The sequence below is a fragment of the Saimiri boliviensis genome, chromosome 1 (genome assembly GCF_048565385.1).
Source record: "Saimiri boliviensis isolate mSaiBol1 chromosome 1, mSaiBol1.pri, whole genome shotgun sequence".
NCBI classification, from domain to species: Eukaryota; Metazoa; Chordata; class Mammalia; order Primates; family Cebidae; genus Saimiri; species Saimiri boliviensis.
The window spans coordinates 106955164-106967538 of NC_133449.1; positions in this window are offsets into that span (position 1 = coordinate 106955164).

Here is a 12375-nt window from a genome sequence, read left to right on the forward strand (position 1 = left end):
GCTTAAAAATAAACAGATTCATAAAAATCTCTCTTCACTTTAATAGCTACCCTCACACAAGCACATGTATTATTATGACATTGAGTTCTGTCAACTCTGAGATGCAAATATCTCTTAAATTTTCCCCTCAACTCTATGGTCACCATCACTGTCCAAGCTCATACAGGATGAGTATCTTGTATCTGAAATGTTTGGGTCCAGAAGTGTTTGGGGTTTTGAATTTTGAAGTGTTTGCATTATATATCATGTTGATGCTCAAAAAGTTTTGAATTTGGGAGAATTCTGGATTTCAGATTTTCAAATTCAGGATTTTCAACCTGTATTCTTGCAGTGTCCTATCTGGCCTATTGCCAGAACCTCTTGTTGGTTTCTACCTTTGTCTTCCCCATGCTCAATCTAGGCTTGACTATATCACCAGGCAGTGTTTGTTAATTATAAATCTGTGCACAACTCATGAAATCTTCCTAGTTATCATCATGATAAAAGGTTCTTGCTACGTGACTTCTATTCAGCCATCCATATATAACTTTTGTCTCTCTACCCTTTTTATTTTTCTAGTAAAAAATCCTGATCTGCATAAATTCCAATAACACACCAATGATAACTTGTGCTTTCAGTATACTGTTAGCAGTTAAAAACAAGACAAAACATATTAAACAACAGTTTTCAGACATTGGACAAAGACAGCTCAAATACATTATTTATTAAAAAAAAAAAAAAGGAAAACAAATGAGGTAAACCCTACAATTATTTGGAACTAACTTCCTTGAGGGTTTCCAGGACACAGTGAAGAGAGTGGGAGCTCATGGACACTTTGCCCCCTAAATTGAGAAAATGGAGTTGAGAGTTTAGTGTAGGGGAAAGATTATTTGAATTCACAGGGAAGATAAAGAAGATGGACATAGGACGAGGAGAGATCTGCACAAAAAGAGAGCTGTGGAGAGATCCAGAAGGTCTCCATCTGAGTCCTGATCGATGCATACATGAGAAGAAGCTGAGAAAGAACCACCTGAAGGAATAGGTCAGACAATCCCTGGTGCTCACACAGGGCTGAAAATAGTTTGTGCTTCCATGAACCAGAGTGAAAATAAATTAGTACATAAATAAATAAATCTTTGAGAATACATGGGGTATCAGATAACACAGAAAGGGTATTGCCTCAATACTTTGGTAAAATTAGCCTTAGTCTAAAGGCTGCTTCACACCTGCCACACAAAGCTAAGAAACAATGAAAACAAAAAGCTGAGAAAGGATGAAACTATTTTCAACCAAATCATCTGCATCTTAGAAAAAAAAGCTTTGGCATATTTTAGGGAATACAAAAATATCCAACTTAACAAGGTAAATTTTACAATATCCTCTTTCCAATAAGAAATTTCCATACATGCAAGAAACTGAAATGCTCAAAAAGTAAAGTATAAACATTAATAAAATGTGTAGAAGATATAAAAAGAAGATCCAAATTGAGCATCTTCTGGGAAAAAATAGTATTTAAGATTAAAAATATGCCAAGAGGGATTAACAGCAGATTAGATACTGAAGAAGAGACCAGTAAAATTGAAAATAGCAATAAATTCTATCCAAAATAGAATGGAAAGAGGAAAATAACACTAAAACACCACCACCAACAAAAAGAGAGCTGTGGGAAAACATTAAGTGGTGTAATATACATGTAATTAGACTTCCTGAAAAGTGGGAAGGGTCCTATTTGAAGAAGTAATAGCTAAATTGTTTTTTCAAGTTTCACAAATATTATCAAACTACAGATTTAATGAGCTCAATGAATAATGAGTAAGAATTATGAAGAACATTACAAGGATGCTCATCATAAACAAATTGCTTAAAAATCAAAAGAAAATCTTTAAACATCCAGAGAGGAATAGAAAACAATGTACATCTAGAGGAACAAAGGTAAGAATATGGCAAAGATCAGAAACATGGGTAAAGAATAAATACTGGAGAGGTGTTTGTGCATAGTATAAAATTCAACTTTATTCTGAACTTTTATCTTCTAGTGCAAGCTGGAAGATGGTAGCCCAACATTTCCAAATTACTTGTGGTAGTGAATATAAGGGAGTGTCAACCAGGAATGTTATACCCAGTGAATGTATCTTTGAAAAAGGAAGGCAAAAAAAAAAAAAAAAAGACTATTTTAGATAGACCAAATCTGCAATAACCCATCAACAATGGATCTGCTCTACATGAAATATTAAATGAATTGTTTCAAACAGAAGCAATATAAAACCAGCTGGAAATTGGAATCTATGCAAGGAATGAATGAACCCAGTAATGGCTGATAAATGATATATAATAAAAGTTTATTTTTAATTTCTAGAAAATAATTTTTAAGACACTTGACCTTTCAAAGCAAAAATAAAAGAAATTATTACATGGTTTATAAATACATAGAAGTAGAATTTATGACAATAACACAAAGGCAAGAAAGGGTAAAGGGAAGAATACTTTTGTAAGGTAAAATACAACTACTATAAACACTAAAGCAATCACTAAAAAAGGAAAAGAAAAAGTGTTATTGCCAATAATAAAACAAAAAAGGTCATCTGAATCTTAAAATACTCAATCCAACAACAAACTATGTTCTCCTTGTGGCTCTGCCTATTAATTATGTTGTCTCTGACTACTTCTCTTCAGAATATCTAGCAAACTCCTACTCATCTTTCAAGCATCAGCTCAAGTAATGGCTTCTCTGGGGAGCCTCCTATGATGCCCATAGTCATATGTATTTTTAGAAAAATAATTATACTATGGTCTTATAATTGTTTGTTTCTGCAGTTAACTTCTCATTAGACTTCAAGTTCTTGAGAACAGAGATGGACTTTTATCTCTCTGTCTTTGGCAAATAATACAACCCTACCCCGTGGTAGGGCCTTGGTAAATATTTATGGAATAAATAAAGTCTATATCAATGATTTTATTAACTGTAATTCCCTTTGGGTTTTGCTACTTAGAGCGTATTTACCTTCCTAGCACTTGGTGACCTCCTTGATTATAAAACAATCACTGGGATACTAACAACCTAGATCAAGTAGTACTTACGCTATTACTCCTGAGATCATAAAGTCCAAATATTTTAATAGTAAAGTAATAAGACTAGCCCCAAGAAAAGCTCATGGTTTTATTGTTTCAAGAAAAATCCAAAATAGCTTTGAGGATTTCTACTATTAACATATCTCTAAAATTTCTGTCAAAATTCTCAAATTTTCACTCAAATGATCCTTTTTCATAAAGTTTTTCCAGTGTACCCAAATATAAATACTCTTTTACCTCTTCTGAAATCCACTGGCCCCTTTGCACGTCAATTTGGACATTAGATATAGTATTTGTGGATATAAACTAATTCCTTGTGCTTCTTATGTCTCTTCCTGGACTATAAGATCTTTTTATCGGATACATTTGTTCATCCCACCCTGGAGTATATTGTCAAATTTAGTGTAAGTTCAATTACCCTCTTAAAGAAATGAATAATGAATTCAGAATTCAATTTGCTCAATTTTGACAATTTTTTCCACAACTATGTGGAATGGTTGGTTGCTATTGCACTAAGATTTACATAGGAGGAAACTAAGGCTTAGATAACAACAACAGTCTTCATAAGATATTTTAAAATTAATCATCTATAATTTCAATCTACATTATTAAATTCTACAAGGACATTTTTTACTTGAGACTTTTCAATAAGAAGCCAAATTTCTGTTTTAACTTTTTACTTTTTTGGTTTTCTTCTTGAAACATATTTTTAAAAATATTACTGGAAATCCATAACCTTTATCAATCCACAAGTTTTTTATTTACTCATTTATTTTTTACTCATTTATTTTTTACTTTGTTTTTACTCATTTTTTTTCAATAAGTATTTGTAGCAGGCTATCCATGTGCAAAGCATGGTGCTACCAAAGGATGAAGGTACAGAGGTGGGAAAAATTACAATCCCTGCTTTAAATGGACTCCCAGTGATAAGAAAGACAAATATAAACAAAATATTAAGTGGTACATAGTAACCGAAAGAGGCACGCACAGAAAACAACAACAACAACAACAACAAAAAAAAAAAACAACTACGCAAAAAAAGTGAGTGGGCAGAAAGAGAATCTTGGGTGACATGCTATCTACAACAAAACCTGTAAGTAGAGAATAACAAGACTAAGTTAGGAGAGAAAATTGAGCAGAATGCAGTGTGTATGGTGGTAGAATCAGTGCAATAGGAGACCATTAAAAGATATACCTGCAAACGTGGGTAAAGGATAAATACTGGAGAACATTTTGTGCACAGTAACAAGGTTCAACTTTAATCCAAAGATGATACAGAATTAAAGTGTTGTAAGTTAATAAAATTTGTATATTTGTGTTAGAGGAAGTTAGTGGGTTGTAAAGAAGATACGTAAGAGAGAGAAAGACTCCAATGAAAAAGCCAATCAACTTGTATTAGGATTAATTTTCCTTATCTAGAGAATGACAGCAAACAACAACAACAACAACAAACACACCATCACCAACAACAACAAATAGATGATTCCCAATGCTAATAATCTGTGACTTTTTAAATACTATGTCTCTTTGACACTGGGAGAGGTCTCAGGTAAGACACTTTCCTTTTCATAGCTTCTAAATTTCATTATCTCTAAAATAAGGAATTTGGGCAAGGCAATCTCTGAGGTCTCCTTTCACATACACTACTCATGGTCCAAACACCATTTTATTTCTCTCAGGTAATAACGAAGGGGTCAGAGTGTGTAATGCAGTGTTCAATAATTTTACAATTAAAAAAATACAAGAATATTGCGCTCAGAAGTGTACTCATTTCTAGCAATTAGAAAATAATTATACTGCAAGTTTTTAAAAAGTCTTCTCAAACTCAATGGCTCAGCAAAAATTATTAATTGAAACTAAAAATAAATGTGTGACCCTCTTTGTGTTCCCCTTCTCTTTTACTCTGGTGTGATATCCCCAGTGAGTCTCTCCCCATTAAGCAAGTGAGAAAATATGCAATGGCCCTTCCATTATTGATTCTTTATTAGAATCATGAGTCTTGTTTGAACAGCCAGCTCTGTGGGTGATGGAGGGCTCCCGCTGCCCACTGGGTAATTAAGCCTGGGATTTTGAAAGTTGGAATTGCTTACTCCTGCCCTGGAGCCCTTAGAAGACCCCTGCAGCTGACCCAGTGCTGTGGTTACCATATTCTCCTAAGTACAAATGGTATATACATCATTTGCCAATGGGACAGAATACATAAACTGGAATTTTTTTAAGTGTACTCTTTGGAGCCAGATTACTTGGGTTTGAATCCAGCTTCAACTCCTACTAGGAGTGTGATCATGGCATAACCCATATATGAGTAAAATTCAGTCCATTACTCTTAAAAATGAGAATAATAATGATGATGCCCACATCATTTGGTGAATACAAAATAAGATAATTACTTCCTTATTTAAGACTGCACCCCACCTCCTGCTGCAATTTGACACCTTTCACCTTGCTCATTGTAAACAATTTTCTACTACAGAACTTACCACATTCTAACATACTGCACAATGCACTTATTATTTTCATGCTTTGTTTATTTCTCCACCGTCGTATAGAATAAGAAATCTACAAAGGCACATTTACTTTCTCCAGAAATTTATCCCAAATGCTCAGAACATTTCCTGGCATGTATTAGGCACTCAGTGAATAGTTACTGAATAAAAAACAATTAATAGTGAATTAGAAATTGGCTATTAGCATCTAATGAATGTTAGATTAAATTATTACCGTTGACATGAACAACATCAGGAAATTCCAGGTAATTTGGTGTCTTTTGCAGTTACAGAGAATTGTCTTATTGACTCTTATTTTATTTCTTCACCATTGATAGCATTCAAGACCACATTTGTAAGAGATGATAAAGCAGGATTGTGGTTTCTTCTCTACTGGACACGGTCTGGTTGATTGCCTGCTGTGCCAGGCACTCTGCCACATGCTGAGAAAACAAAGAAAAGGAAATCCAAGTCCCAGTCTTAGAAGCTCACACACGGTAGTGATTATTATCTTGCAATTAATGAACTGAATCTGAAGCCTCTAATGAATTTATTTGTTATCTAATTATATCACCTGTGATCCTCACACACACACATAAATGGTTGTTTGCCCTCTTCCTTTCCCCCATCCCCAAGTCAAGAACTTCAAGGAGACCTTGAACAATGGCCATGGCCTAGGACGTCGCCCATGGCTTGGAAAGCAGCAATAAAAAAGGGCCATGAGAATCACCTGGGGAACATTTTTAAATAGGGATTCGACTGGCCCAAGAAATTCTGACTCGGTAAGTCTGAAGTACAGTGCAGAGCTCTGCATTTTAGCAAACATCTCAGGTGATGCTCTTCCAGGTAGACTACAGCCTACCCATGGAGAAACACTGATTTAGGAGGTGTATTTCATATGAGAAAGAGTTATAAGAGCATGCGATGGCTCTTATAACAGGGATTCTGTCTATAATGCTAGGATTCATGAGCAGTGTTTGCCAAAGGACAGCAAGGCTGAAATATGAGTCATGCTATCAGGAAAAGGGAAGAAAGTGACAGCGAAAAAAATCGGGAGAACGCAAGAGGATCTGGCTCAAGAAAGGTGAAGAAAAACAAACAGACACTACAGTGATCTGGATGGCAGAGTGGAAATATTCGTATTTTATTCTCTCTAGTGTTTTCCTTCTGTTGCCAACCCTCGCTTTTCCCGCCATCCTTTAAGTATAAGTAGTCTACACTTCCGTCCTTCTCCTCTTCATTTCTGTGCACCAGCTCATTCATTCCAACAGTTTCGACATCCATTTAAAAAATTCCTCATGAGCCTCTCTGAGCTCCTCATTTTTCCTGTTGCATAGGCCCCTCCATCTGGCAGAGAAAGAGATGCTCAGGATACAGAACAACCCTCTTTGTTAACAAGATTGCTGTGAGACCAACTTTGGATGAGGTGGACTCTCTGCAGAAGTCCCTGGCAACCTCACTCACCTGTACCTCCTTGACCTCATGCAGCACTTCCTGAGAGGCAGAGGCCTGGACCAGAAGAAACCTCAGACACCATCTTGGTCAGTGAAATGGCTTCTGTTTGATTTTGGTTTTGGTTTCTTTCTCTCTCTCTCTCTTTTTTTTTTTTTTTTTTTTTTTTTTGTCTGTCTGTTTGAGGAGCTCTGGGCAGAAATGAACCCTTCAGAAATAGACATCGCTGAGAATTAGGTAGGTAGTCCTTCAAAGAACACCTCGTATGAAACTAATGAATATAGACAGATACTTCCTGAAAGCAAGGGCTATAGAGGCTTCAATCAAATGAAGAAACTTAGATCAGAGAGATGAAGAGACATTGTCTTTTTCTGGAAGATGATCTTAGAGCTTTGTCTCCTAACAAGTCTGTTAGGTTTTTGGCTTCATCTCCCAGTCACAAATAAGGGGAAAGCATATAAACATTACATTTAGATTTTGAAAATATTAGTTATAAGCTAGTAAGTTATCAATAATTTTTATTTTTTCAAATGTAAAAAGATTCAGATTTCAACATGCACTTGCAGTTTTCCCAAAATAACATGACCTAAAAAGTTCATGTGGCTTTGTAAAATGTATGTGTGCCATCTAAGAAGCAAAGCTCTCAGTCCAACCAGCAAAAGGCCACTATGGCCAATTTTATTTTTAATTATCATAATTAATAATACCGTTTCTAAAATGTATTATAAAATATGCAAGGACAGTGATAAAATATTTAAATTCTCAGTGTGGCCACCATACAAAAATAAATGAAATAAACATTCATTTTATTGTTTGTTAAATATTTGCTCATTCCCTATTATGTGCCTCTAGTAATTGCAAACTCTAGGGATACAATCTTGAACAAGAAAGATAAAGCTTGCCTTCAAGGGACCTTCATTCTAGTGGATGGATAATAAGAAAGTAAGCAAGTGAGTAACATAGCACCAGGTGATAGTGAGGGATAAGAAAACAAACCAAGCAGGGCAGAGCATTAAGTATGCCTAGGTGCTGTTTAGAGCAGAGTTAAGGAAGGTCTCTTGGAGCAGCCGGTTGTCATGCACAGAGTTGACTGCTGGGAGGCAAGAATGGATGGGAGACTAGTTAGGCAGTTATTGTAGTAGTCCGCATGAGATGATGATGGCTGGGAATAAAGTGGTAGAAGGTATGAACAGACAAACATGGGATATATTTTGGGAAGCAGAGCTCACAGGGCTGGCTGATAAATTAAACCAGAGAATGGAAGAGAGGACTCAAGCATGACTCACACTGTGGAACGATTAAATCAAACTAATTAGCATATCTATGACTCACATGCTTATCATTTTTAGGATGAGAACATTTAAAAGCTACTCTCTTAGAAATGTTCAAGTATAGTATATATTATTCTTAATTATAGTCACCATGATGTAAGATAGATCTCCAGAACGTTTCTTCCCTTCTAACTGACTAATGGAAGCAGTGTACCCTTTATCTGACATCTCCCCATTCCCCTGGCAGCAACCATTCTACTCGGCTTCTATAAATTCTATATTTTTAGGTTCCATGTGTAAGTGAGATCTTGTAGAATGTGTCTTACTGGGCTAAAGAATTTGGGGAGGGAGATTCAAAAATTGTACTTTAGATGTAGTCACTTTGACGCTTACACTGTGATTTGACTATGATAAGGTAAGTTACACCTATGTAGAAAAGCACACACACACAGTTTCTGCCTGGGCAATCCATACCCAATTCCATTTTACTGAACTATTGTTTGCATATCTGCTTTTGCAGTAGTTTATATAATGTTGTCTCCAATTTTGAGTCTAAAGATTTTCAGAACTCTAGATGCTCAATATATTTACCTGACATTTTTTAAAAGGGTGAGAAATATATGAGAGAAATGACTCTTGTGATCATTAAATACAATAAAGAAAGCACAAAAATGAACCAGGAATGCAGTGCTCACTAGTTGAAGAAGGATTCAGAGCTTATAGAAAAAGAACAAGACTCTTTTGTTGGGTACCAAGCAGAAAAGCCTTGAACCAGAAGCCCTGAGCTTGGAGTCTTAATTTCCTTTCTCCAAAACTAAATCTGATGTTAGCATACTGTGCTCTCCTGGGGACATCTAACCATACAATCCTATCAAAGTCTTGATCTCCCCATCTTCACAGGTGGGATTCTAGAGTTCACCATGGAACTGCTTCGAGCTTATGTGATTATAGTGTTTGGCTAACATGCAAAGAAACAGTGTGTCTTAGATTTCTCCCTGTGACATATTGAACAGAGAAAACTCCAGGTGTTCACATAAAGTTCAAATGTTTCATTTCTGAAAAGCTCTGTCAAACTCTTCACAGCCTGCCAGAATCAGACCTCTGTCACAGCTGCTGGGTGTTTTCATTTTACTGTCTCTCACTCTCTACTCCCCTCTCCAGCCCACCACAGGCCATCACCAAAGGTTTCTAGCCCTACCTTCCCTTGTGTGCAAATTACAAAACTGAAGTGACCAGATGCCAGTTCAGAACTGTGTTGCCTTTCCTCAAGAGAGGAAATGAAGGCAGGGCACGGTGGTGCATGCCTGTAATTCCAGTACTTTGGGAGACCAAGGCAGGTAGATCACCCGAGGTCACAAGCTTGAGACCAGCCTGGCCAACATAGTGAAACCCCGTCTCTACTAAAAACAGAAAAATTAGCCGGTATGGTGGCACATGCCTGTAATTCCAGCTACTCAGGAAGCTGAGGCAAGAGAATAGCTTGAACCTGTGAGATGGAGGTTGCAGTGAGCTGAGATCGTGCCACTGCACTGCAGCCTGGACAACAGAGTGAGACTCTGTCTCAAAAAAGAGAGAGAGACAGAGAAAAGGAAAGGAGTGTAGAAGTGACATTTCTATGTGCAGTGGTAAGCCTTCAGTCAGACCTGAATTGTGGTGATTGTGCAAGGGATCAGTTACTTTTCCAGCATTTTCTATGTGACATCACCACAGCTGGCAATTCTCATTTACTTCTTGCTACAATTCTGTGACACAGGTGATTTTTGTGGAGGCAGGCTTATCAAGGGGAGGCATTTAGTAAAATTAGTACAAACTACATTGTGCTCTTACTTGTCTGAGGCAAGGTCACTAACATATGAGAACCAGTATTTCTTTCTCCAATGGACATTAAGGTTGGTATCTGGTATATTTCTTTCATTTCTTCAATTTTCTGATTGGTGAAAGGATCACCAGTGAGCATTGTTTTTCTCCTTGAATAGTTTGACTTTCCCTTTGCCCAGTTTAAGATATAGGAATTATACAATGGGAATAGTTATTTGTTCACTACCACTGGGCGGCCCACAGAACAACAGGGATCAAGCATTGTCCTTGGAGTCAAGGTATCAGGAAGGCTTGAATTTATCTGAAAGTATTTCAGTGCTAATGAGTCAGGCCTTGCCCTATGAGTCACAAGACTCTGTGGATTAACTATGCCACGATAGAAAAATAAGAACACTGAGGACGAAGGTCTCCAAATTATGAATGGAAGCTGAGTAGTGGCTTTTATACTCATCTCAGAAATCATCCAACTTCTTGGCACAAAATAGGAATTTCTATGTAATGGAAGACAGCAGAAATCAGAGAAGTGTTATGCAAACCTAGCATTTGGTATAAAAGGTTTTGGACTTCAGAATAGTGCACTCCTTTGAGCCAGGGCTCTGGTACTTTCATAGACTTCTTTCATGTTGTCAATGGGCATCCACAAAGGTGATAAACAGGCCTGAGATTCTACAAGCCAACAGCATCCCCATGCTAGAACCAAAAATACGTTTAATTATTGTTGTTTATGCCTTTTATGTAGTTTTCAGAAGTACTATGGCTAAAATTTTTTTAAAACCTGCTAGATTGATAAATTATCATATGATCCTAAATAACATACCTACTATGCAGCAGACTTTTGCTTACAATAAATCTGAGTCTCATCATAAATGAGAGCCATTTTACTACTTAATGACACTGGGGCATAAGCTACTATGGGGAAACAGAGTAACACAGAAACCTGGCTGCTAGACCTGTCACTCATCTCTGATAAATTGGGGACTCATGGAAAGGTTTTCATTAATAATCAAGAGAGAAAACAGCATCAACTCTCTGTCCCTCAGAGGAGATGATAATCAAATATCACAGCTTCCAGGTAAGAATATTTGAATTTGGTGAGTGCATTAGTCTGTTCTCACACTGCTAATAAAGACCTATGTGAGATTGTATAATTTATAAAGAAAAAGGTCTAATGAACTCACAGTTACACATCACTGTTGAGGCTTTACAATCATGGTGGAAGGTGAAGGAAGAGCAAAGTCATGTCTTACATGGTGGCAAGCAAGAGAGCATGTTTATGGGAACTCCCCTTTATAAAACCATCAGACCTCATGAGACTGATTTGGTATCATGAGAATAGTACAGGAAAGACCTGCCTTCATGATTCAATTACCTCCCACCAGGTCCCTGCCATGACATGTGGTAATTTTGAGGGCTAAAATTAAAGATGAGATTTGGGTGGGGACACAGCCAAACAGTAAGACAACAATAAAATTTAAAAATAATGTGATATTTTGCTTCAGTGGCAGTAGTCAATGAGACTGAATCAGTTCTCTCACTGTTGGACATACATAAAGCCAACAGAATCAATTTAACTTTACTTTTAGTTGGGATCAATAAAGTTGTAAGAATACAGAAGTTGACTCAGTTAAAGGAATGTTTCAGTGAGGTGGTGGCTGATAGAGGAACAAAAATGTTGCTGATAAAAAAATGATCTTCTATCTATGAAACAGGTCACCTCCTCCCCCAGGACCATGCCATATCTGATTTGTAGTTTTAAAGCAGAAAATAGATAGGATGAGTCTTTGTAAATGAAACCTCTATGCAAATTTGAGGTAGCTATAATGATGTTTGTAGTGGCAAAAGCAGTAATAGCAGCAATAGTAATCAGTACCAGTAGTAGCATTATCAGTAGTAGTAATGCCAATAATGGCAGCAGCAGTGGTAATACTAGTATTAGTAATAGTAATAATAGGAGTGGTGCTAAGAATAGAAGTAGCAGCTTATATTATAGAACTATGGCTGGGAAGATTGGGATGATTTCTTAGGGATCTTCCTGTTTCATCATTCTAACTACAGATGAGGAGACTAAGGTTATGGGAGAGCAAAGGGTTTATATAACAGCTTATGATAAGTAACAGGACATCCAAGAGCAGAATTCAAATTTTGTCATTCTTATTCTTGTAAAACAGAATATAAATCTATAAATCTATGACTCCAAGCTGTTCTAGAGATAGAAAATCTAGAACTCATGTCAGTCTTTGCAGAACATTGAGACACATTGTCATGGTTACATTATCACATAAACTAAGAATATTCTCAGC